This window comes from Mustela lutreola, chromosome 4, assembly GCF_030435805.1.
Source record: "Mustela lutreola isolate mMusLut2 chromosome 4, mMusLut2.pri, whole genome shotgun sequence".
Lineage (NCBI taxonomy): Eukaryota > Metazoa > Chordata > Mammalia > Carnivora > Mustelidae > Mustela > Mustela lutreola.
The window spans coordinates 125543240-125569455 of record NC_081293.1 but is presented as its reverse complement, the minus strand read 5'-3'; the positions used below and the strand labels follow the sequence as shown (position 1 = coordinate 125569455).

At 38.3% G+C, this 26216-nt stretch overlaps 1 protein-coding gene across 2 annotated transcripts in view; it reads right to left on the bottom strand.

Moving 5' to 3' along the window:
• GRM3 (glutamate metabotropic receptor 3) overlaps positions 1-25992 on the bottom strand; it is a 222522-nt gene extending 196530 nt beyond the window's left edge. For both annotated transcript variants that reach the window (XM_059170989.1, XM_059170990.1), the window contains exon 1: positions 25878-25992. The gene's annotated coding sequence lies outside the window, so the exon portion shown is untranslated. The remainder of the gene's footprint in view (positions 1-25877) is intronic.
• Between the last annotated feature and the right edge of the window lie 224 nt (positions 25993-26216).

Here is a 26216-nt window from a genome sequence, read left to right as displayed (position 1 = left end):
AATATCAATTATTATTACTTAACATTTTTTCCCCTGTGCAGTCTTATTACTAACTATGCCTGCATTTTTGGAAGACAAAATAATGATCATTCCACATTGCTGGCAGTATGAAGTGCTAAGTCTTATAAGGATCCATTCATGTGGCACAAGGAAATATTGAAAAACGGAATCCTGTAAAGAAGAATAGCCAAGTGTGAAGATTTTGTCACTTTATATCTGGCAGATGTGTTCCTACAAAAGGGAGATGGAATCACAGGCAGTGCTTGAAGAGAGTACTCCCAGCAGTGGAAGCCAACTGTTGAGTCTCCTTTCTTGATTGTCATTGTTTGTTCTTTCCCTGGTTCCCACTGTCCTGTTTCTCAACGTTGGCTGTCCATTGAAATCATGGGGGGGTGGTTAAAAAACTATGGAAGCCTGGATCCCAGCCCCAGTGATTCTGGTTTAATTGGTCTGGGATGGGGTGTGAGAAGGGAGTTTTTAAAGGTGATGTTAAGGGGCAGCTCAACGTATGTTGAGAATCACTCAACATATTCATTCAGTTTAGGCTTCAAATTCTCCATTAGAGGTAACATCTTCCATCTAGGTATTTTCCAAAAGTTCCTTGAGAAAGGTATGGTTGCTAGCTGAAATTCTGAGAGCCTTAGAAGACTCCATGGAGAAATACTCATTCCCTTGGGTAGTAAGACAGGCGCTTTTTCCATATTTTTGCTTTGACCTAGCTTAATGAAGTTGTTTCACCCATCATTATAAGGAAGTGAGCCCTAGAAGTAGCTCATTATTTGGACATTTGTGAAATCCATGTTCAAGGAAAAACTAATGGTTAAGGCAAGACTCCCAGGAGACAGACTACTCTCCTTTCTAAAATCACCACTTGGTGCTAAAGGAAGCTGCAGAAAACAACAGTTGTTTGCTCTGTAGACAGTCTGTAAATGGCAGGTAGCAGTGAATCTCTTCTTTAGCAACAATTACTTTTCCAGAGGAGGAGCAGTCAGCCACACAAATCTATTTTCAGAAATAGTTTCAGGGTAGTCTACTGGAGGCCAGTAATTCACCTCCCTCCCCTCCTTTCCTCCCAAGATTCACTGCTCTCTAAAGAAGAGGTCATTAGCAAGTGTGAGAATTGCCCAAGGATTATATGGAGTTGTGGCAGCTAAAGTGAATGCCTCATTAGCATGTGAGAGAAAAGCCCAAACAACACCATCAAAGGGTGTTAAACCAATCCAGTGGGGTGAGGACTCGGTGGTTGGAATTAATTTAAATCACTTTAAAGCCAACATGAATGAAAGGAGAATTATTTCCCTAATGGTTAAAATTTAGCATGCATGTGAGTGAAGGTGTCTACATTTTCTTGTGAATACAAGCATGCTGAATACCTACATTTGTTCATAACTGATGGCCTATATAATAAAATTAAAATATTTTGACATTTCAGCTGTCCTTTGGAAACTGGGAGAAGGCTGAGGAAACAACAGCAGGGAAAAAACAAAACAACAACTACAAACTCACCAGGAGAAAATCTGCGGTGACATATAACATGATTACTGTTATTGGGATGGCATATAATTGAAATAACTAAGACATACAAAAACAGATCCCACAACAATATGATAGGCACACCTGAGTTAAGAATCTAATGAAGTCACTTGTCTTTAATTTGTTTCTATAAATCAGACAAAAATTTCCCACCAAACAGGATCGGACTTAGAAGATTGGGGGCGGGGAAAGGGAAGGGGTCTGGTAAGGGAGATGCGAATGGGGAAAAAAAAAAGGCAGGAAAATAAGTGCTCTGATTAGGTACCAGAATTTCCTTTCCTTCAAGTTACCAGTCTGGCTCCCTCCAGTGTCTGAAGAACCTGTTGCTTATTGATTGAATGAAAGTGACAGGAGGGCTTGGTAGGTGATTGTAATAGCTTGCAATCAGAAATGCCATTTGGTAGTAATGGCATGCCTTTCTGCTCCAGTTGGCTTCTCTCAGGAGCAGAGCTCTTGAGGACCTGAACATTTCTTCAAAGTTTCCTGGAGGTTTGGGTCTAGGCAGAGGTGACTTTGATACTAAAGATCAAGGCCAAAGTACATGGGCGATTGGTAGCTCTTTGCTTGAGCATCCTGAGTTTTTCTCTGCTGTCTTGAAAAACTGGTCCCATAGAGAGATAACATGGATTAAAGCTCTTCTAAGTGTTTATTGGACGAACCCTCCTCTGCTTGATGAAATCAGAAAAATGCAGGTAGCACAGCAGGCTAAGGAAAATGCTAAGAGATGAGTTGTGCACTCTGTGATGTGCACTGGTTCTCCTTAACTAAGAGCAAAGTACTCACTGTTTGATAGCACGCTTCTCAGGTAACAGGTATTTACCCCTCACCTTGCCTGAGGGACCTAGCTGAATCATCCGCTCTTCTGTGCCCTTAATTCTGTACCAATCTGGGCCAGTCAGGCATCTCTGCTAACAGGTCAGATGTGAAAGTACTGCATTGTTAGTTACCTGGTGGATTTAGAACACCAGTCATTTTACAAAACAATTTTGAGGGATTGTGACATTTGCAATAAAGAAGATCCACAAGTCTTTGATTTGATAAGTTGCTTCCTGCTGCCTCCTTCCTGTCAGAGGTACTGAGCTTGAAAATGAGATCAAACTTCCGGAAAGAAATATGCTTTATATAAATGTTCCTACTCATATTATTTCATAGTCTCCTATGACAACCTGAGCGTCAAAGATTTATTCTGGGTAGTTAAGTTATACAACAAAATATCTGATGTGAATTTTGGCAAGAAATTCACTAAGTGGATAACTTGCCAGGAACAGGTATCCATATGGAATAAACAGAAGTAATGAGAATAGGTAAAAGCAGGCTCATCAGGGGGCTGCATCTCTGAATTAACTTCCTAATTTGTCCTGATAAAATAACATTAAGCTCATCAGTACTTCAATCTATCTTTTGAGCAAGATGTGGTCCATAAACAAGCTCATTTTCTCATGGAAAAAAAAAAATAAAAGCAAAACAAACCCATAGCTGGTTTGGATACTACAATTCATTAGAGAAAAGGGTTTCTAAAACTTGAAAGCCCTATTTGGGGAAGTGAACAAGAAAGGAAAAAAAAAATTAGCTTTAAAAGATCAAGCTCTGGCTTTCAGAGAGGGATATTCACTTTTAAATGTAAAATTTCTTATTTAGAAGTGCTCAGGTTTTATTTTATTTTTTAATTTTTTTTAGATTTTATTTATTTATTTGACAGACAGAGATCACAAGTAGACAGAGAGGCAGGCAGAGAGAGAGGAAGGGAAGCAGGCTCCCTGCTGAGCAGAGAGCCCCATGTGGGGCTCGATCCCAGGACCCTGGGATCATGACCCTGAGCCGAAGACAGAGGCTTTAACCCACTGAGCCACCCAGAAGTGCTCAGGTTTTAGATGAAAAAACATCACAAACGTACTGACAATTCCGCATACTAGTTCTAAGACAGTTATTTTAATTTTCTTCAGGAGAAGTGTGTGCTAAACTGCGAGAGGTGCTGTTTTGTGAATGGAGTCATGCTTTTGACTATAGAGAAGTAGTGTGATTTCTTGAAGTATCTTTCCATTTGCTTCCATGAGTAAGACATTTTCTGAACTTAAGCTAGAGAAAAGGGAAGCTAATCAGATCATTTTCTGTGCCTGTGAGATGCAAGATTCTTTCTCTCTATAAAATGGGTTATTAAGTCCCCAAATTTTATCCTAGATTCCTCTGCCTATTAGGAGAAGCTTAAAAATCTCCAAGGGATTATTTGACTTTCAATATCTCATTCTTTTATTAAAGTACATTTCAACTTGCTCCTGTAATTAACATTAACATCAAGTTCTTGTTTCTAACTTCAAGACTCTCAGAAAGTGAGGATTACAATATAATTTAGATAAAAATGATTAGAAGGTAGAAGTCCTCACAAAATGTGAATGATGGAAAATATGTCTAACAGCCCACATTACCGTGTAGCCCTCAAACTTGTTCTTCCTAAGATTTTGCCGAATATAAGTAAACGTCTGACACTCTGAGTTAACATTTAAAAATACGCATTAGTTTCATAATCACTGCAGTGCAGAAGTTATTAAAGCTCCAGCAGTTGAGTATGAAAGAAGCCAGGAAATAGTCTGCATTATTTTGCCTCTTGCTCCACATGGTAATTTCTATAGAGTCTTCACTTTCTTAATTTTAGATCACACATATAATCTTTGTAAACATAAGAACTATAACATATGGTTCATAGAGGAGACTGTAAAATTCGTAGTGGGATCTCTAAAGAAAGTACCAGAAAGAGGAGTAGAAATAATTTGATTAGTGAGCATATTTTAATATCCAGACCAGCTTATAAAAGGATAATTGAATCAATTTGATAGTGAGGGATTATTAATATTTAGATAAAGATTAAGACACTTGCAACAGTGGATATAACTCCATGTGCGGAAGTAGTTCAGCTTTGGGAAGATTCAGCAGATATTTAATGAGCACCTACTAAGTGTTAGACCTGATTAGGAATTTTGCATTTGTTACCTTCTTTGATCTGAAGAACATTTCAAAGTAGATAGTATAATGAGGGTTGGAGAAATGGAATAATACATCTTTTAGGATAGTACTGCTTATAAGTGATAGCATCAGAATTCATAACATGTTCTCCTAATGCCAAGTATGAGGCTCATCTTCTTCATTGTGCTTTTTCTCTCAAATATATTCAGTTTGGTAACAGAGGAAGGAACCAGAAGGAAAAAATAGATTTCCTCATATATCAGGTAATAGTTTGACTAATGAAGAATATGTCTTTCTGAGCAGACTTTCATAGCCACCACAATCAACGGTGATACTGAGAATAAAACTCTCATATTCTAAAACTTAGATTAGATTTATTTTGAAGTTTTAGCTATCTTTCCCAGAGAGCAGAGAAACAGAAACCAGGAAACTCATCTTTGTGGTATTTTCAAAGCAGTCTCTCTTCTTGGTGTTCGTATGATGCTAGACAGGACTCCCCCTCAGTCCTACAAGTGTCAGTTAGGAGTGGAATTGGGGTGCACCTGGACGGTGCAGTTGGTTAAGCATCGGACTCTTGGTTTCCACTCAGGTAGTGATCTTGCAGTCCTGAGATCTAGCTCCTCGTTGGGCTCTGTGCTCGGCATGGTGTCTATCTAAGACTCTCTCTCTACCCCTCCCTGCCCTTCCCTCCCCCCACCTCTAAAATAATAAATAAATCTTTTTAAAAAAAAGTGGAATTAGGGGTGTGTGACTTGGGATTTTACTAGTACACTTGGCAGGAGGAGGTGAGTATGTAGATGAATCTTGTTGTGTTGGTGAATCATCCTCTATGGGCTTCTTGGCCAACTGCAACATTCATCTGCTTGCACCACACTTGTGCAGGCTGTACTGGGTAGAGATGGTTTTGTCATCCCTTTTGGATGAGCTTAATGTAGCTTCTGAAAGCACTGTTTGTTCCAGAATCCGAAGACACAATGGATATTCACCAACAATGGCTTGTTTGTTTTTGGTGTGTCAGAAACAATTGAGATAAACAATGCCTAGAATGTGATGTCTGCTTCTAATGCATAAATAATTTCAAGCCTTCCATAAAAGGAATGATATATTGATGTCGTAGCAGGCACTCGATAAATGCTTATTGATTGATTGCTTGATTGACTCATTGTGAATTGTGAACAACTGTGTAAACATCAAGATGAAATTTTATATCCATAACCCATATATCACCAAGTCTTTTCAGTTTTTATTTCCTGAAATTCTTCTTTAAAGCATCCACTCCTCATCATTTCTGCTAACTCTGCCCCAACTGCCATCTTCTGTGTCCTGCATAACTAGTAAAGTCTTATGAACTGGTCTACCTGTATGCATTCAGACTCCTCCAATCTCCATTTTCCATATTCCAGTGTTTGTTTTGTTTTAAGTACAAGAACGTATTTAAAACAAAACAACTATTTTAAGTATTTGAATGATTTCCCTTTGTTTTTAGGCTAAGGACAATCCTCAACATGTGCAGTGTTGCACCCTGATTTCAGTATTCCATTCACATTGGCCTTTTGGTTGCTCATAAATGCTAATCTCTCCTTTCCCAGGATCTGTGCTTCTGCTCAGCCCTCTGAATACAACTTTATTTCTTCTCCTCTTCACTTACTCATTGTCCATTTGTCATTTTTTCATGGAAGCCTGACTTCTATAATATCAAAATCTCCTCTTATTATGTGTTCCCACAGCATTGTATATCTCTTATTTTTAGCAGGCATGGAAGTTACAATTTATATTTATTTGAGACATTCAATTAATTTCTCTCACCCCCACTAGATAATCAACTGCCCATGTGCAGGAACTTATCATTACTCTAAGCCTAAAATCTTACAACAAATTTCTTGACAAGTCGTTAAGTCCTCTTGATCTGGCTGCAAGACTCCTTCTTCAATCTCATCTTTGAGGAATTATGTAACATAATTCAAAGTTAAGAAACATTTATAGGTTGTCTTTTAGCCCATGTTCCAGTCTGTTCTTTCATATTGCATTCTGTTGCCTTGCTCACCCTTACTGCAAAGCTATACAAATGAGGAGTAGTAAGTAATTCTATTTCCTCAAATCCAATTTTCAACTTTGTCCCCCTCTGAACAATTTTCTATCTCCTAACACCATGGTAACTTCCAGTGGCTTTTAAGATGCCAAATACATTGATCTCATTTGTTTTTTAGGATCAAGGTGCTGAAGAACTGGTCCCATCAGTTCTCTGAGCTACTTAACCTTCTCATTTACCATGGCCTTCTCAGAAAACTTTGTTTTCATGATAGCCATTTTTAATTTTTCCTTTTTTTTTAAAAAAAAGATTTGTTTATTTACTTATTTGATAGAAAAAACACGTGAGTGGGTGGAAGGGGTAGAGGGAGAGAATCCCCACTAAGTGCTAACCCCTACTCAGGGCTATATCTCACAACCATAAGATCATGACCTGAGCCAAAATCCAGAATCAGATGCCCAACTGACTTAGTGACCCAGTTCCCCACCATTTTTTTCTTGTTTTGCCTCTCACTCCAGTGACCAGCACTTATCTGCATCTTTTGATTGCTCCCTTTTTTTGTGTGACTTATAAATAGCATATTCCAGAGCTTGGTCTGAGATCCTTTATTCTTGCCTGTTTATATTTCTGTCCCAAGAGATCTCATTGGAAAAATGGTCTCTGCTATTAGATAATAAGTAACTTATAAATATATTTACAATTTCTAGTTTAGAGGTCACTGAGCATTTGCAAACACACTCAACTTTTTTATTTTCCTTAGTTGTATTAAAATGTATTTCTTGGGGCATGTGGGGGGCTCAGTGGGTTAAGCTGCTGCCTTCGGCTCAGGTCAGGATCCCAGGGTCCTGGGATTGAGCCCCGCATCGGGCTCTCTGCTCAGCGGGGAGCCTGCTTCCCTCTCTTTCTCTCTCTCTTCCTGCCTCTCTGCCTACTTGTGATCTCTCTCTGTCAAATAAATGAGTAAAATCTTTACAAAAAAATAAAATGTATTTCTTTGCATTAGCCGCACATTTGAGGCAGTTTTTGAGTTTAGTGTTCTGCTTTAACTCAACAGGGGAAAGACTATAGCATAAATGAGAAACTATAGCAAAAAATCTGAGTCGACAAGTTCTGTTTAGAAACAAAATGCTAGGTTTGGTGGCTCTCATGGGTATTAGGGGTTTATCGATGTTAAAGTGTAAATAAATAAAGTGAGAATATACTACAAGTAATTTAATATTGGAATATGTGTAGAAAATAATCACATAATAAACACAATAAGGTTGTGTTTTGTGTGAATTCATATCTTCAGTAAGATAAAAGTTATGAGGTATTTTTAAATAGACAATATCATAAAAATAGTTGGGTATATGAGAAGAATGTTTGAACCAAAGACTGATGTACTAAGGATTTTTAAAATAAACAGACCTTAGGTATACATAACATCAAATATTAAAACAATTTTTTCTATTAGTATTTGTTAATTTCCTCTTGATGGTACAAAAACAAATACTACAGCAAGATAATAAAACTATCGGTGAACTATGGGCAATATACTCTTTGGGTCAACATAAGTAGCTTAGTGTAATTTAGCTAATATTTGTTGAGAGCTCATTGTGTCCAATGTCTTTATTTCCTCTTTCCTTCCTCTGTTATTTCATTTATTCATTCAGCATTTGACCAGGACATAGCTTTCCCTACAAGAAATGTATAGGGATTAATAAGAGACAATTCTTATCTTCCAGCAGAGATAATGAAAGTAGTAAGAGATAATTTTTTGATTCTGGTAATGAGGCATTTCAAAGCAAGTGATTCTAGATTTTGAAACCAGATAAGAGAGTTTATCATTCCATTTATGGCAAAATGTGAAGCATTTAAAAGTAAATTTGATTCAGATATTTATAATTATAATGGAACATATAGTTTATAAGATAGGCAGTTAGCATGCTTGCAACTAATGCATTTCTTTAAATTTGGTACTATTTGTTATAAGATTCACCCTGAAGTTAAGAACAACGTTTTGGAAAAGAAATATTATTCCATAAAATGTGCACATAAATTGAATTGTATCTCAGTTACAGAAACATTAAACTTATGAAAGGAAAGTGCCTATTATACTCTGTGGAGAAATTAGAATAGATGGTAAATCAATTTACAAGCTGGTGGTGGTATCTAGCCTCAGTTGATTTATTGATTGGTTTGTGATTTTTGATGTCACTAAAAAAACACATTTTACAATTAACTTTAGACCAACATTGGCAGCAAAATGCTTTTTATTCTGTAAAATTTGAATTGGTCCCATGTATGTGTTCCAATGCCAGTTGATTCAGATTACTTTTTTAAAAATATTGTCCAAGAATACTTTGTTTCTAAAATTATACCAAATTCCTCTTAACCTCAGGAAAAGAACATTAGAAAATGTGTTTTTCTGAGTCTACATTCCATTGGGGACCTCTTAAATTTTTAAAAACCTTGAGCATATTGTTACTTTCTGTAAGTGCTACACAGTAGGACCATGAGCTACTTGAAGTCAAATCTGCAGATACCCAGCACCTACTACAGGGTCAGACACACCCAGAAGGTACTCAGAGTTTCTGGGAAGAGATGGATATACCAAAATACGCTAAGTTAAATTAAGTGGAGGCATTTTTACATGTCCTGAGATGTCAAGAACTCGAACAGAGAGCATTCCCTCAGTAATCATCACCTGTTCATTTTATGTTGCAATACATTTTCCTTTTTAAAAGCATTAAGCAAATCTTGTTACCAAGAAAAAAGGAACAGTACTTCATTTGGGGTGTCTCGTAAGCCTCTGGTATTCTTTTAGGAAAAGCCCAAAGAAGCATATCTATTTCCCTATAGACTTTATTGACTCATTTCTGCTTGAAAAATTAGATGAAGGATTATGATGCCACTAACAGTTTTTTTTTTTTTTTCTTAATCTTCAAATGTAGAGTTTTAAAATTGCAAATAAAGATCTTTGAGGGCAGGGACCATTTTTTTGTTTTGTTTTATGTTTTTGCTTGCAAGTGCCTATCGTAGTACAAATTTGATATATGTGCTTAATTAACAGCTGTTGAATTGGTGAATAAAAATGTCATGATTAAATGAAGGGAGCCATAGAGTTGGCATCAGAAGGTAACATTAACTAGCTAACTGAAATGGTATGTGCAAGCATGGAAATAGCCAATTTGAGTAAGTTAGAATACTAATGCTTTCTACCATCAACATGAACACTTAACAGTGTTGCTGTTTATCTGCAAATGCTCAAACCTCCTTTTTGCTAGAACTGCATGGACTAGCAAATGTCTACTAAGTGCTAGTATAATTGAAACAACTTAAGAAGCTGTGTAAACCACAAGCCTTATACATCTTCATGAGTGAGCAAGTTTGAATCTTGTAGTCAGACTGCTGGTGTTGTCAAGGATTTTTCTTAGGGAGTATTTAAACCCAGATACTCAAAATAAATATTTTCAAACATTCTATTTTCTTTTTCCCTTTTGCAGATGGATTATGATGTTCACCTTTTCCTCGTTGTTTGTTTTGGGAATTAGGGTTTTCCAGTGAGTCCATGTGCTGTTAAGAACTGTCTCGAGATATTGAGTTTACATTACAAACAAGCAAAAATTCCCAGTCTGTCAGAGATCTTCTCCTAGGATACACGGAAAAGCAAAGTTCAGCTAAACTGCACAATTAATTCACCATCACTTCTGAATAGAGAGAAAAGGTTGCTTTAAGCTGTTCTGTCCTCCTCCTAGGGATTTAAGGTCAGTTTCAAGAAGCAAAATTACTATTCTTTCAAAGTTGTCTCTCTTGATTTGTATTCCTGTAATTATCTTCTCAGGATCTCTTCCTTTTTAACTTGTAAACTCAGCTTAATAAATCAATTCAAGGATTAGATACATGTAAGTATACCTACTCTGAGAGCTGGATGGACAGGAAAAGGAATGAAAGTTTCCTTTCATACCCACTAGTTTCACCAATGGATGAGTTATTTTTGTTTTATACAAAGGATTCTGAGATATCCCCCCCCCCCCAAAATAAGAAAAAAGTGGTATTATGTTTGTTTGTTTTTATTTAAAATTCTATTTCTTTTAACATAAAGATGAAGAACACTGTCATTCTGTCTTTTTAAGCTGTGGACAAATTCTGGAGATCAGAACAAATTTTTTGTGTGTGTGTGAAGAAATAAAGGCTTGGGAGTGGCTCTTTTACTTGCATCTGACTCTGGAGTTAGAAGGCTTTAAGTGAAAATAAGAAACATAAACAGTTAAACGTCTTCTCGGTTATATTAGCAAGTTGAGCCTGTATTTGACTATACCAATGATTTTTATTTTAATAAGAGCTCAGAATGTCACTAGGTTTTGTGTTCTTTTATTTTCAAATGAAGGAATATAATCCTCCCAAAATGGCTTTTGCAGATTAAAGATTCTAGTTTTGGGATGATTTCTCCAGAAAGTCAGTATAGGGGCACCTGGGCGACTCAGTGGGTTAAAGCCTCTGCCTTCCGCTCAGGTCATGATCCCAGGGTCCTGGGATTCAGCCCCGCATCAGGCTCTCTGCTCAGCGGGGAGCCTGCTTCCTCCTCTCTCTTTCTCTGCCTGTGTCTCTGCCTACTCGTGATCTCTGTCAAATCAATTAATCAATGAGTCAATCTTTAAAAAAAAAAAAAAGTAGAGTCAACAGATCACGTTCATGAGCTAAATCTGCTGGATCCAAATCCTAGCTATATCCTTACTGTGTCATCCTGGGGAGAGTGCTCAGTTTCTTCCTTTGTGAAGTGGGAATAATAATGGTACCTACTTCACTGGACTGTTGTGAGAACTAAATGAGTTAATAAAGGTAAAGCAAATAAGTAATACCTGGCACATAGTAAGTACTCCATAAAAGTTACTGTTGTTCACAGTATTCTTCGCATTCTCCTGGTAATGCTGTAGAGAATATGTGTGAGCCACATTTATTTTATTTTGAGAAGTAGTGTGACAGAGTTTGTATCAAATGGAACACCTTGCAGTGTTATTCACTAAAGGTGGTAGAAACTAGTATTATCTAATGAGATTTATGTGTCCTCTTCTCTGAAAATATCTGAAATGTGTTTCCATTTATGAAAATTCCAGGCAGAAAGAAAACTGCCTGGAAGCTAGCTGACTTTCTTGGGAAGTTGACTCAACTCTCGGTTTTTATGATTATTTAGCTGTATTTCTTTGCTACTCACATTTCACTGTTTAAGGTAACATGAAGAGAAGAAGTGTTGGCAAAATGAGGACAGGTGGAGGAATAAGGAAATACATCACTAGCATTATTAGCAATTTTACTATTTAGAGAGTAATTAAAATACAAGTTTATAAATAGGACCCTCTGGTTTTGAAGTATACTGATTCTGACTTGGGATGCTGAATTCTGTCTTCTTTATTGACAAAGGTGACTTAAAATATATGACTAAAAGGCATCTTAAAAATCAATACCCAATTTTAAAGATGAGGAAAATGAGCTCCAGAGTGATTTAATTAACCACTACTCCATTTATTCAATAAATATGTATTGATTTTCCAGTATGTGATACTTTCTATATTGGGTAATAGAACAAGGGAGCCTAGTCTCTGTCTTTTTAGCACTGAAGGACTACAGTGGGGAGATAGGTGACAATAATAAAATGTGACAAAGGTAAGTGTAAGCAGCTTGGGGTGTGCACAGCACCAGGAAGTAACCTGCAAGAGGAGGTCACAGTGGTACGGAATTCTAATTGAGCCCTGACAAATTCCAGTTGTGTGGGCCAGTGCTCTGGGAAGTTGCCCAGCCTTTGAGAAGGTCGGGAGGTGGGGGAGGAGGGTGAGGGCAGGGCGTGCAAGCTGTTCAGTTTGATTGGAAGGAGTATGGGTTGAAAGGGATGACACAAAGGTAGAGGGAGACACAGATCATAGTGGGCCAGGTGAAGCCTGTTTTCATGATCCCAAAAGCAGTGGAAGCATCTAGGAAAGTTTTAAGCAGAGAGAAACCCAGATCTGTGTTGAGTATAGCCTGGTGGGTGGATTTGGAGGGATAAGCCAAGAGTCAAGGAGGCCAGTGGGTGGCTCTTGCAGAGGCTTGGTGAGCGAGGGGGTGGCTTAACCTACTGTCTGTGGATAAATTCTATCAGATCATAACCACATAGAATATAATTATTTCATTTCTAAGTTTTGTTCTCAAATAGTTATTACTTTATTACAATATTCTTCTCACCCAAGTTCCTAAAAGGTAGCCATTTGTGAGCCTTCTTTTCCCTTTATTGCAGCAGGGATTTGATAGAGCATGCCCTTCTCTATTGTAGGAGGAAAATGATTAGCTTACCTGTTTTAGCTGCTATTTGTTACCCAGCAGGTAATTCCTACCTACTAGGTCCTTTCATCTTTGTGTCTGTTAGCTGTATTTGTGTTTGCCATTCTCCTTGTCACTAGGCCAGTAGTACTCTTCACCTGTTGCCATAACAAGCTGGCTCATCTCCCTGAGTCCTAAACATTTATTTCCTCATATTTAGCTTCACATTGTGCTTTAATATTCCCTTGCTCAAATGCTTTCAGAGGTCTACCTCTGCCTGTAGGAGAAACGTTAGCTATCATTCTACCTGCTCTTAGAGTTTTCCTAGCCCCCTGACTCCTATACATTCTACCCTTAAGCTGGTTCAAGTACTGATTCCCAAATATAGCCACACACCGCATTTCTACCTTTGCATAGTTCTGGATGACTTACTCCACTTGCTGAAATCTTAACTATTTTTCAAGGCCAACATTGAAACCATTTTTTTACATGATACTTTTCTACATTCATACCAAGCAGAAGTGCTATTATCCACTCAGCGATCTTCTAAGTGAGCTCCTGAATTTTCCCGTTACTATAGTTACATACACACATATCTCATCTTTCCAATTAGATTATAAATTCTTGGGAACACAGTGATTTTTTTTTTTTTTTTTTTTTTTTTTTGTTCTCTCCTCCTCAGTGCCTTGTCCAGTGCTTTAAAAGTAGTGGGCATTTGGTAAGGACTTACTTAATTAAATTGATGTTACTTTCCATGCCAAGTTTTAAAACTTTTATAAGGAGTTCTTTCATTGGTGATCCAAAATGCCTTTAAGAAAATGATATAACTTATGGAAGAAAATGAAGATTATAACAGTAATTCTTACTTACTTATGAATCCAAGCCTATGAAGGGGAGAAATTAATAATATTACAGCAAGAAAGATACCCAGGGAGTAAATAAAAAATTTAAAATCGGATTCCTTCATTCATTAAATATTTGTTAAATATCATTTTATGTTTCATTCGTTATTGTAGACTGCTAAAAAAGATAAGATCTTTGTCCTTTTGGAGCTAATTCTAGGCAGGGAGACAAATGGGTGTTCTAGCTACATCTTGAATTATTTCATAGGCATTGATTTTTGTAAGTCTTTATACAGTTAGCCCCATAAAAAACATTTTTCTGGGTCATAAAAAGTTATAATCTTTTTTACTTAGACTTTATTACCATACTCATACATCCCACAAACATCCCTTGGTATAATGGTAGTGAGGCACTTTGCTAAATTCACAGCTAAGTCAGAAACCACAGACATCTAAGCAAGCAAATGCACTACATTCATTAGGTTCAAGTATGGTCAAAGGATATTCATAAGAGTGAGAGTATCAGGAAGTGCTTATGTGCACCAAAGCATATAGCCTCACAGAATGGCTATGTTTGGTTCCAGATTGGGAAGTAGGGAGGATAAGAGAAGGGTAGATGTTTAGATGGCAATGGAGTAGTACAGAAATGTTGACACACTGGGACTGGTCCATGCCCTGAGGGTTATTCCTGGAAGAATGTGTTAATGTTTCTCGTGAACTAAAGCAGGGTGTGGCTGGGCACGAGGTAGTGAGAGAGACCCCCAACCCAGAGAAAGGGCTAGAGAGGCAGTGAGACCCCAAAAATGAGTCTCTGTAGCATGTACTGCTGAAAGAGCAGGTCCTAAAGAGGCGTGGTCAGACAAAACGAGATTTGGTCAAGGAAACTGAGGTAAGGCCATCAGCAATGAGGAAAGAAGTCTCAAAACACATATACACACATACTCGCGTGTGCACACACATGCCTGTACATGCATGCACACACACTCTAAGAGGGGATCAGCTTTAAAAATCCGGGAGCCTGGGGGCACCGGGGTGGCTCAGTGGGTTAAAGCCTCTGCCTTCGGCCCAGGTCATGATCCTAGGGTCCTGGGATCGAGCCCCACATCTGGCTCTCTGATCAGCAGGGAGTCTGCTTCCCTTCCTCTCTCTCTGCCTGCCTCTCTGCCTGCTTGTGACCTCGGTCTGTCAAATAAATAAAGAAAATCTTTAAAAAAAAAAAAATCCGGGAGCTTGGAGCATATGGGACCTGTTAGATAAGAACTTGTTTCACATACCAGTTCTGCTTATGCCGTCCCTCCACCCCCAACTTTGGAAGAGTCAGTACTTGAGTTAATAAGATAAATAAGGAACAGTGGAAGAGAAGACAAACTTAGGAGGTTTGGATCTTTCTTTTTCAGCTTCACCCCTGAAATAGGGTTTCTGTCAGGGGCTTTAAAGTTTAAACGTTTAATTATTGTATGGGTGTAGGCATACTAATTTTTGAATGGAGACTGTAATTGAGGTTTATCTTTAATTACATCAGAGTATAGTATATTTTACTAAATGAATTTTTTAAAGATTTTATTTATTTATTTGAGAGAGAAAATGAGAAAGAGAGAGAGCGAGTGCATGAGAAGAGGGAGGGTCAGAGGGAGAAGCAGACTCCCTGCTAAGCAGGGAGCCTGATGTGGGACTCAGTCTCGGGACCAGGATCATGACCTGAGCTGTAGACAGTTGCTTAACCAACTGAGCCATCCAGGCACCCCTTACTAAATGCATTTTAAAGGGGCAATGAGAAATGAAAAAAATTTGCTTTCTGATTTTCTTCCACAAATTAGTGTTCTTCCTGCCTTTTACTCAGGTCAAAATAGTATTTCACTATTGAAGCCCATATCTAATGAGGATCACATGACTATCTTGGATAAAAAAGGCTTTAGTAGGACAAATGTAAGCATCGTTAGTTTGAAATTGGCCTTAAAATACAGGTTTGGAGAAAGTAAGTGAAAAGCACATTCTAGGGGCATCTGGGTGGCTCAGTGGGTTAAAGCCTCTGCCTTCGGCTCAGGTCATGATCCCAGGGTCCTGTGATGGGGCCCCACATCTGCTCAGCAGGGAGCCTGCTTCCCCTGCTCTCTCTGCCTGCCTCTCTGCCTGCTTGTGATCTCTGTCAAATAACTAAATAAAATCTTAAAAAAAAAAAAAGCACATTCTAAATGAGGTTGTGACCATATTGATGCTCAAAGGTATACTTTGCATGCAAACAGAAAATCTGGGTAGAAGAGAGGATCCTATTGAGGAAGAAAGTTTGGAAAGATCCATTGGGAATTGCTTGTAGAAGAGTTTGATGGCCAAGTTAGGAAGTTCAAACTTCCTTTTCGAACGATGAGTTGATAGTTAATGCCTTTTAAACCAAGTAATGGAATGTAAAAATCAGTTATTCATCAAAACTCAACTGGTGGCTCACTGTTGCCTTTTCCAAATCCCTACCTCTTTCTCTAGATATCAGGATATCATATTTTATCATTTTGTCACATCATTCTATTTTCTCTACAGCATCTTCGTTCTCTTGTTTATTGTCTGACTCTCACTATGATATCTCTAGAACAATGACTGGGTACATATAGTAGGCACTTACTCAGTATCTGGCTCAATAAATAAATAATGAGGAAGGAGAGACTGGAGTAGATGAACTGTTATAGAAGACTGGGGACAAGTGATGAAAACAGGGCTAAGGTTTTGGCAGTAGTCAGAGAGAAAAGAAAACACACACAAGATGAGTTGTGAAGGAAGGATCAATAGAGGACCAGAGAGAAAATAAATGTCACTGGCAATTCCAAGATTTTGAACTATTTTCTAGGGAAATGATGGTGTTCCTCCTAGAATCTGGAACTAAGAGGGAAGACCAGTTTCTAGGGTGGTTTTGGGCTTTTAGCTTTCACTAACTAGAACTCTGTGTCCGTGGGAGAGGCTGGCGGAAGGGCCGTTATCGGCATGAGCACTGCAACCACCACAGAGGGTAAGGAAGCCACACTATGCCAGGAACACAGTGTCACTTCCAGCAATTTAACATTTTTGTGCCTGTGACAGCCTGAGCTTTAACAATTCAAATGTTTTTTAATGTTGGGGAGAGTGGGGAGATGTCTATTTTTTTTTTTAAATTATTCTTGATTTTTGCTTCATGAAGTCATTTGTTAAGTGTGGAATGCAAGTGAACACAAAGAGGTTGCTCAGGCCCCCTAGGAAGTGAAGCTGGTGGCCCAGCCCAAGCTTCCCCACCCCCCTGCTGCCTATCCCTCATTCCCTCTTCAGTTTTTTCCCATGTGGCTCCGAACGCTGCTTAGGAAACTATCTTTGGCAGTATTTGTGAGGATTGCCAGCTTCAGCTAAGCAACCATTCACTTGAACGAAGTAGAAGCTGAGTGGAGAATGTATAAGAAGTTGCCAAATGAGGTTTTTTTAAAAATTTTTTCTCCCACTCTGCAGATCCATAGGGCAAAGGGGAGAACTGTGACAAATAATGTTTTCCCATATCCCCCAGCTCAAAGGAATATAGTTATAAAGACAATTTGAGTGTTAAGTGTGTGGTTTTCCAAATCAATAAGCATTTCTGTTTTCAGAAATAGAATGTTTTCATTGATAATACTCTTCAAATACCAATAAACTCCCTTTTCTAAGATTTTAATAAATATGTATCATGTTTGTGTATGTTAGTAGAATTTGCTATCGGTAATAAAAGAAATATTTCCTTGCAATGAAAACAATATGAGGTTACCAGAAAATGAATCTATTCACACAACTCATGGGGACTGCACTTCATTAGTGGAGCTTAATTAATTGATTAATATTCTGGCTTGCAGAATTTATTTTAGACAACTGGTTAATCTAATCAGAGTGGATTTGCTGTGCAGAATAATTTTGTAGAGTGATTCATTGGGTATTCTCTGTATGACCATTATTCTCTGTCCAGTTATTGTGGACTGAATGTTTGTGTCTCCCTCTACTCCCATCCCGCATTCATCTGTTGAAGCCCTAACCCTAATGTTATAGTATTTGGAGGTAGGATCTTTGGGAGGTAATAAGGTTAGATGAGCTTATAAGGATGGGGGCTCCCTTAATGGGAAGCAGGCTCTCACTAGCAACCAAATCTGTTGGTACCTTGATCTTGGACTTACCAGTCACCAGAATTATGAGAAATACATGTCTGTTGTTTAAGCCACCAAGTCTACAGTATTTTGTTATAGCAGCCTGAGCAGACTATGACAGTAGTGCTTCTAAGACTTGAGTGTGCATGAGAATAATCTGGAAAGGTATTTAGTGCATGTATTGCTGAACCCCAAACTAAATGACATCAGTCTGGAATATGACTTCCCCAGTATTCTTCATTTTAAGTACACTTCAAAATATTTCTGAGGCAGGCTTTTTGGGCAATAATTTGATAAACACAATTTATAACAGAGTCAAGATGACTGTTTGTGTAGTAGATGGGAGGGTGGGAAGGAAAGGTCCCCTACCTCTCTGACTTTGTCCTTCAAGTTTCTCATTCTCTCCTACTTCATCTGTTCTAATCTTTTCCCTCTGAGGGACATACTTAAAATTAGTGGATTCCTTACCTATATCATATAGCATCAAATATCACTTTAGGATTGAACTCACTACCCCGAGATAAAGACCTGAACTGAAATAGAGCTGGGTGCTTAACGGAGTGAACCACCCAGGCACCTCCAGCTTTAGCATTTTAGCAGGAAAAAAGTGGGTAAGATGAGCTCTCTGTAACACCTCAGTCTTTTCCTTATGAGGGCTTCCTTTGTTCAATAACCAGATTTAAGGTCTCTTTTTTCTAAACTTTCTGCATCATGTTTGTTTAGGAAGTCACAGCCAAGGAAGGAAATCTCTTAGGCAGAATTGTGAAGTAGGCACAAATTATAGTTGTCCACTCTCTACCATACTGGATGATGTTAGCTTTTCTGAAAGAAAAAAAAAATGATCCTGTAAATCCAATGTTTTGGAAGGTTGTTGGACTGTGTGGACCCAGAAACATATGGTCTTTTGTACCTTTGGGATGAAGTAATTTAGTTTAAAATTCAGAGAAATTAATGAACCAAGACAAGTACTGGAAGAAATTTTTCTTGGAAGGAGGTAGGACTTTAGCTTTCTTCAAAACATCTTTCCCAAGGGTAGGCCTTGAGGGTAGTCTATGGAGGAGATATATCAGGAATCTAAGTTCCATGTCTTGGCTCCTTATTAATTCTGAAGTGAGGTATGGTCTGATCACCAATATATCTGAACTTGACAGTAATCACTGGGATTAATGCATCAGAATGTAGAGGGTCTTTGCTTCTTTATAAGATGTTTCAAAATAGAAACAGTTAATTATATTCTCCAGATCTCTTTCTCCTTGAGACAGATACAAATTCTAGTGGTTTTGACCTTGTAGTGCCATCTCCTAAATTGGCATGCATTTCAACATATTTTGTAAAAGCAGTTTCCATTATTTTATAATCACCAACACATGGTACATTGAAATTGTTAAGCAAAATGTAAAATATTACTAATACTCTATCTGCTATGTCTTATTAACAATCAAAGGAGATGGTCTCTATCAGATGGAGGGACAGCTCTGTGATATCCAATTTTTTAGGTCCATAAAATACTGTAGTACAAATCACAAATCAGAGAAAGACTTTCACATAAAGACTCCTATTTCAGCTCTTGGGTTGTCTGGAATGAAGCATAAATTCATGCAATTAAGACAGCAGGTTTCCTGCCTGCGGGAAAGCACCCAGGTCAGAGATTCATATGTGGATTTTCCCAGAGTATTGCTACTGACTGACCAAGTCTTTGGAATCACCATCAGGTCCCTTGGCTTCTCTTGTTCTTAGTATATTTAAAAATGGGCAGGGGTTGGGAGGTAGGGGTACCAGGTGGTAGGTATTATGGAGGGCACGGATTGCATGGAGCACTGGGTATGGTGCAAAAATAATGAATACTGTTATACTGAAAATAAAAAATAAATTTTAAAAAAACCATCAAGTATATTAAAAAAAAAAAAATGGAAACCCCTGATCTTTCCCTTTTTCAAGTTGTTGTATATGTTATGAATAAATGCCCAAATGTATAAAATGCTGAGAATTTCTTACATAAAGAATGAATGACTATTTCAGCTGGGTAAGGAAATTTTGAATTTTTATTAGTCTACAAAATGTTTTTACTAGCTCATTTTCCAGGCGGGAAGAAATTAGGTTGTAAAGAGGAGAGAACCCTTTTTCAGCCTTAACAAACAGAAATGCTATTCCCCTCCATGCTGGCTCTTTGTAAGACTATTCTTGCCACTATATTTAGTTTTGCTGATTATGGTGCTCATCAAAATTAGCCTCCAGGAACTAGAATTTGCTCACATTTTCACACCTGGTATTTATTTCTCAGTTTGTTAGTAAACCTATTGTCTTCATAGACTTTTCTGGTTCTCAATTTTCCCCCCCTTCTTTCTAGTTAACTGTAGATAATTTTATAGCTTATTTCTCCCATTTGCATTTCTTTGCCCCTCAGAAGACACTGGCTCTGTCTGGGGATGTATAAAGCCTGCCTGGAAACTCCACTGTGGGTTCTATTTCACTGGTTGGTCTTCCTCTTTGCCGAAGTATGTCCCTCTACTTGGAGCTCAAAAACAACTGTTGAAATGAATCCTAGCATAAAATTCGGAGGCAATATAGCTTAGTAGTAAACAGAATAGGAATTGGGGTAAGAACATAAGTTTTGAATTTCAATTCCTGCCTTGTTAACTACCTGAACTGGAGGAAATTACTTTATCTCTCTGGGCTTCCCTTTCCTGAGTAAAATAGAGATCCTAGTATATGCCTTCTAAGGTTCTGTGGAATGTTAAATCAGATAATCCATGGAACGGTCTAGCAGAATTCTTAGCACATGGCAATTGGTCAATAATTATCATCTATTATTATGACCTACCATTAGTTTTGTCATCTCTCAGCATCGAGCAGTATCTCAAATACATCTGTATTGTAAATTCTCAGTCTAAATACATCTGTCAAATGAAGGAACTTTTTTCATCCAGTTGACAATTCTCATAGCCTCTTCACTATTCCAGAGTTGCAAGTTTAATTTTTGGAATACTTTGAACTTTACATGTTTGTGAAATTTTGTATGTATTTTTACATTATTTTGTGTGTCCCCATTGCATGTCCAGAACCTTATAATAGGCGCTTAATAAAAGAGTCTTATAATAGGTGCTTAATAAAAATTTGTTGACCAAATTGCTTCCCCTGTCAGTTACCTTTTCTTTACGATGGTAATCCAGTTTTTAGGGGAGTCTCCTCAACTTGTATTCTTAATACCCTCATGCTACATATATAAGCTGTAATTTTTTTTTTCCAAACTATGTGTTTTAGTATCATGGTTTCGAAATTTCTGTCTTTTTGGTGCATACCTATACTCTCTCAACTGAATTTACTCAAATGTGTATAGGTGGGTGTGGGTGTGTGCATTGGTGCCCAGACAATGACAGTGAAGTAAATTCTGATAAGGAATTAAAAATGAGAGCTACCCTGGGCTTTTTGTAGGGACCCCTTGTATATATGGTTTTGTTTTCAAATATGATGTTTCAGTCTGTGCTTGTATAGATAATATCCGAATGTTTTCCCAATTTATTTCTCTGTACATTGTACAATTTCTAGTTCCATAAAAAGATTACTCATTTAGTGAGGAAATATATTCTCTGTACATACAGACTTCTTAGAAGGCCTCTGTTCCAGGGAGAAGTCACAAGTATATTAATGCCTTACTTTTCCTCTACCAAGAAAATTGATTTCCCCTTTGTTTCTAAGGAAAATCATTTTGAGGGTACTCACTATGTGATGAATGGCATGATGAAAACACTTTGGGGCTTCAGGAGAATACTGGTTCAAAAATTATTTATTCCATGCAATCTAATTTTATTCCTTGAAAGATATAGTCAGTTTTGGAATGCTAATTCTCTTCAATGTCTCCTTAACTTAATTCACATGAATGTTTCCATATACAATCTAGTGCTTACCACGCAGTGAAGAAGAGAGCACGGAAATTTCTGTGTTTAGCTGCTGATTCACCTTGCTCCTAGTCCTTTATTTTCTGAAGTTGCCAAGTGTAACCTACGAACTTATTTCCTGATTATATCATTTACTCCTCTACTGTCTAGCAGAACTTGCATTTCAATGTCTGCGACTTGGAGAAACAATTGAGTGGGATGGTGAGTCTACCAAGATATTGGCTTAAAAATCTTAAAAGAAGCCTACACATGGATGGCTAGGAACCAGATTTTAAGTGAACAAAATAAAAACCTCTTTCTCTCCTGTAGTTATTTCAGGCTTTTCTATTTTTAAAGTAACCTTCACATATGGTACTTCCATATACATCTAAATATATTCCACATAGATATATGCATGATTTGAGTTTACTTTTCATGATACAGCACAGTGATGAATTTGAGCTTAATTATACTGACTTTTCAGATTGTGTTTTGTATGAAGGGACTACTGTATTCCAACAGAATTACTATGTATATCATGTACACGTACGCATCTAAACTATATCCACTATTATATTCCTAGCACATTCTATTAATTATGGAAATCACTTTGATTTCAAAAGTAGAATTTACATGACAACAGCTTCTGAGGCTTCATGGATTATCAGACCAGCATGTCACAGAATTCCCTTGTAGTGTGGGCGTTGATGGGGTTCTGTTGACATTGAATTTGCAATGAAAATGTCTCATAAATGTGCATCCACATAGAACATTACTTAGAAAGGATCATCTCAATATTCACATAGGTCATTGCTGTCAGAGATGAAAAATTTCCTCACACTTCCATTAGTAAAATAAATTATTAGAAACATGTAATCATACACATACATATCAACAGCCTGAGAGAAGTGTTTTAAATATTTAGAAAAGATGTACAGATATAGAACTGTATCCTTTGAATTCTCTCCTGTAACTGTATAAAGCTTTTATATACTACAAGTTCAGTATGAATGTTAGATGAAGAATCTAAGTCAGGCAAGAGAATTAACCGATCCAGTGGGATTATAATAGGGAGTAAGTAACAAGATAAAATAGAACCATGGGAAAATTAGGCTGAATATCACAACAAAGTTCAAAATAGGGAGAACTATTAGACTGTGAAATAGTCTTTCAAAGGCACCTGAAGAAGTCATTACTTGAGCCATTTAAAACCAGACTGGACTGAAATACTCCAAAATACAGTATGCTATGGGGACCAAGCCTACATCAGAAGTGGAAGGAGGGGAATGGCCTAATAGTTTCTACTGTTTCTGTGATTACTATGATTGTACTCATTTTATGTGTTCGGTCTTGGTGGATAATCTTCTATAATTTTATGCTACTTCTTGGGAACAATTTCAACAAATTCATCCAGTACAGAATTGGATGCATTTAACAGAATCTCAGAAGAGACGAAAATGCATAATAAAGTCTGTGTAAAGTCGCAAAGCGAGATAAGTATGATTACTTTACTACTCATTTTTTGGGAGTAACCGTTGGAGGAAACAGTTCTCACCCTGGAACTCTGGCCATATTTCAGTGTGCAGAAACACATCGTGTCTTTCTGGATTTCAATGGAAATTAGGCATTAATTTTCATTTTTTAAATTTAATGCTATCTTGGGATGATGGTGAGTGCAGAACAACACATTGAAACTTTCATCCCAAGCCAGTGGGCTATATTTTGGCAGGAGGTAGCTAGGAAACTGGAAAAAAAAAATTCATGCACCATTTTGTGATATTGGTTAGAGGACTGGACAAGAAGGACAAAATGTTTGGATTTGAAAAAAATAGAGTTTGACATGAAAGAAGAGAGAAGAAAAAATACCTAGGTAAATTTTAAAATGTTACTATTGGGAGTCATTCAGAATAAGACCATCCTTAGTCTTGTGCTATTCCGGTTGATCACCCATCATGATGAGGGTAAGTGAGACAGGTGACCTTCTGACAATTATCCTAATTTTTTTCACTCAGAAACATTAATTTAAATGTAATTAAAAATAAAGATCACTCAACTTTATGCTATCTTTGCATTTGTTCAACTTACCAATTTAAATTGCAGTGACCTAAAATCAGAGATGGGCTTATCATGTTAATGTGTTTAGTAATTGTGGGGTAAATCATCTAATTTACACTAATTTCTTTCCCCGTGTACACCACAACTTCATAAAAAGACCATCAAACACAAATGAGTGAATCATAAGATATATTTTCATTATTTATAAAATTTTCTGTTTATGTAGCTTTCTATACATTTTCTCAACTTACTCATCACATCTTCCTAAAGTGTGAAAAGAACCATTCAGTTTAAATAGAAAGGTACCTCCTTCCTCTAATCCCCAAATATAACCTATTCCTTGTGTTGGCGTAATTTTTTATGAGCTGGATTTCACATTTCATTGTCAATGATCTGGCTCACAGAACAGGAGGTTTTATACCCAGATATTTTTGCGGGAGTCAATGGGCCCTTAACAACACTAAGAGATATTTTTACCATTTATCCCTCTTTTTAGCCCAATGAATGGAGACATTCTGGAATTTCCATTGTTTTATTTGTGAAAACGTAAGTTTCAAGACTTTTCCTCAGTTTCCATCCTGAGCACCCATGTTACTCTGAATATAAATCCAAACAGTCTTAGGGCATGTCTATCCAAAATACTCCTGCTGGGTGATCAGAACCTGAAAGGATGGACAGCTAAAACCTACAGGTGTGAAAAACCTTTGTACATCCAAGACAATGCCATTGTGAAAGGGAAAAATATCACTTTATTAAGGTCCAATGTGCAATAACTTTTTAGAATCTGTTCAAATTCCATTGGGCAGTTTTGAGAAAAAGGATGCATAGTGCTATAGAAGCAAGTAATAGAGTAAAGTAAACAGCTTTGGGTAGGAGCTGTATAATCCACAGGAGTTTAGTGTAATAAGAACCGAGATGTCTTCTGCCTCCATTAAATATATTTATTTACGTAAACAATTAGGGTTCCAGATATGTGATCAGATAAACCAAAGCTGACTTAGATTTAGGTAAATGAGTAATGTTTCTCTCCAGATCGATGTTTAATTTTTTTCCCATAGAAACACAATATAGCTCTACTGAACAGTGCTAAGAGTAGAAAGCACAAACAAAATTAAGCAGAGAAACTCAAAGTAATGAACTATTGCTGAGATCCTTAACTCACAGCCCTCAACTCTTACTAACCTCAACTCTGCATATACCTGAGAAGTAACTATATTTACCTCAAACACATCATTATTCAATAACAGTAGGCATATTTTATCAGCAAATTAACAGCACTTGACCAAAGATCTTTAAAAGAGTACAGTTTTATTCCTAATCAGAATTTACAATGCTTTAAAATACTTAAAAGGCAGGGGCATGTCCCCTTAAGAGAGCCATGGAAAAATGTTGTATCGTAAGCCCTCCACGTTTATTAACCCAGGGAAGGAACTAGAAGGAAATCTAAATGAAATCCGTACGAAACAAGCTTATTGGATGTATTACCTAGTCTATTTCTGGATCGCGAATCTCCCGCCCTCTCTGAGTTACCTCACTGTCAGATAAGAAAATGGAACAAGATCGATGAAGAGATATGCTTCCAGTCTGGCTTTTCGATTTTTCGCTTAAGCCAAAAGGAGCAAAGGGCATCGAGTTAGGGCTCCTTTCCAAGCGTGCTGGTAGGAGAGCGAACCACTGGCCGCTTCTGGCTGCAGAGCATATTCCGGCTACAACACGGACCAGGTCCCACTGACCGCTGCCTATCTCTCCTGGCCACCTCCACACCCACATGAAACCGCCAGTGTGGCAGCCAGTCATCGCAAGGTTTCCTGTGCACAAAGCCTAAGGAGCCCCCGAATAGGAACGAATCCTGAGCCCAGAGCAAGGCTAGTGGTGGTTGGCTGACAAGACTGGTCTCTCTGGGGGTCCGTGAGGGCCAGTTCTTCCCTCACCTCTCGCACCCTGCACCCCGGTCGGTCGCAGGTCTGTGCCCTGAAATCTGCCTCCCTCCCGGAGAGACAGACGTGCGCGCACACACACAAACTCTCACTCACGCACACCCACATCGCCTCTGTCCCCCTCCCGCCCCACCCCCGGCAGAACTGGGCTCTGCCTCAACTTTCCTGGCTGAGCCTGCCCCACGAGGAACCCGCGCCTCCGCGCCCTCGCTGGGTGCCCTCCGGAGGGACACGTCCTCCTCTGGGCCCCTTACCTCTCTCATCGACAACTCCTGGCAGGGACTGGAGCTGACTGAGGTGGCAGTGGCGGCGGTTGAGCCTGCACCCGGGTTCTGGCTCATGGTTGGTCCTCCTCATCCGACACAAAAGAGGTAGCTTGCTGGCTTTGTCCTTTCCAAATCCAAGGAAGAACTTATTTTGCCCCCGAAATGGCCAACTTGTGCGCGCCGCTTCCTGTCACAGTGCCCCCTACCCCCGCCCCCTCCCGGCTGCGCGCTGGACCACTGCCCGGTGGCAGAGCATCCAGGCCTCCGAAGCAGTGGGGAGTGGGAAAAGGAAGGGTGGGAGGGGTAGGGAGGGAGGAGGTTGGGAAA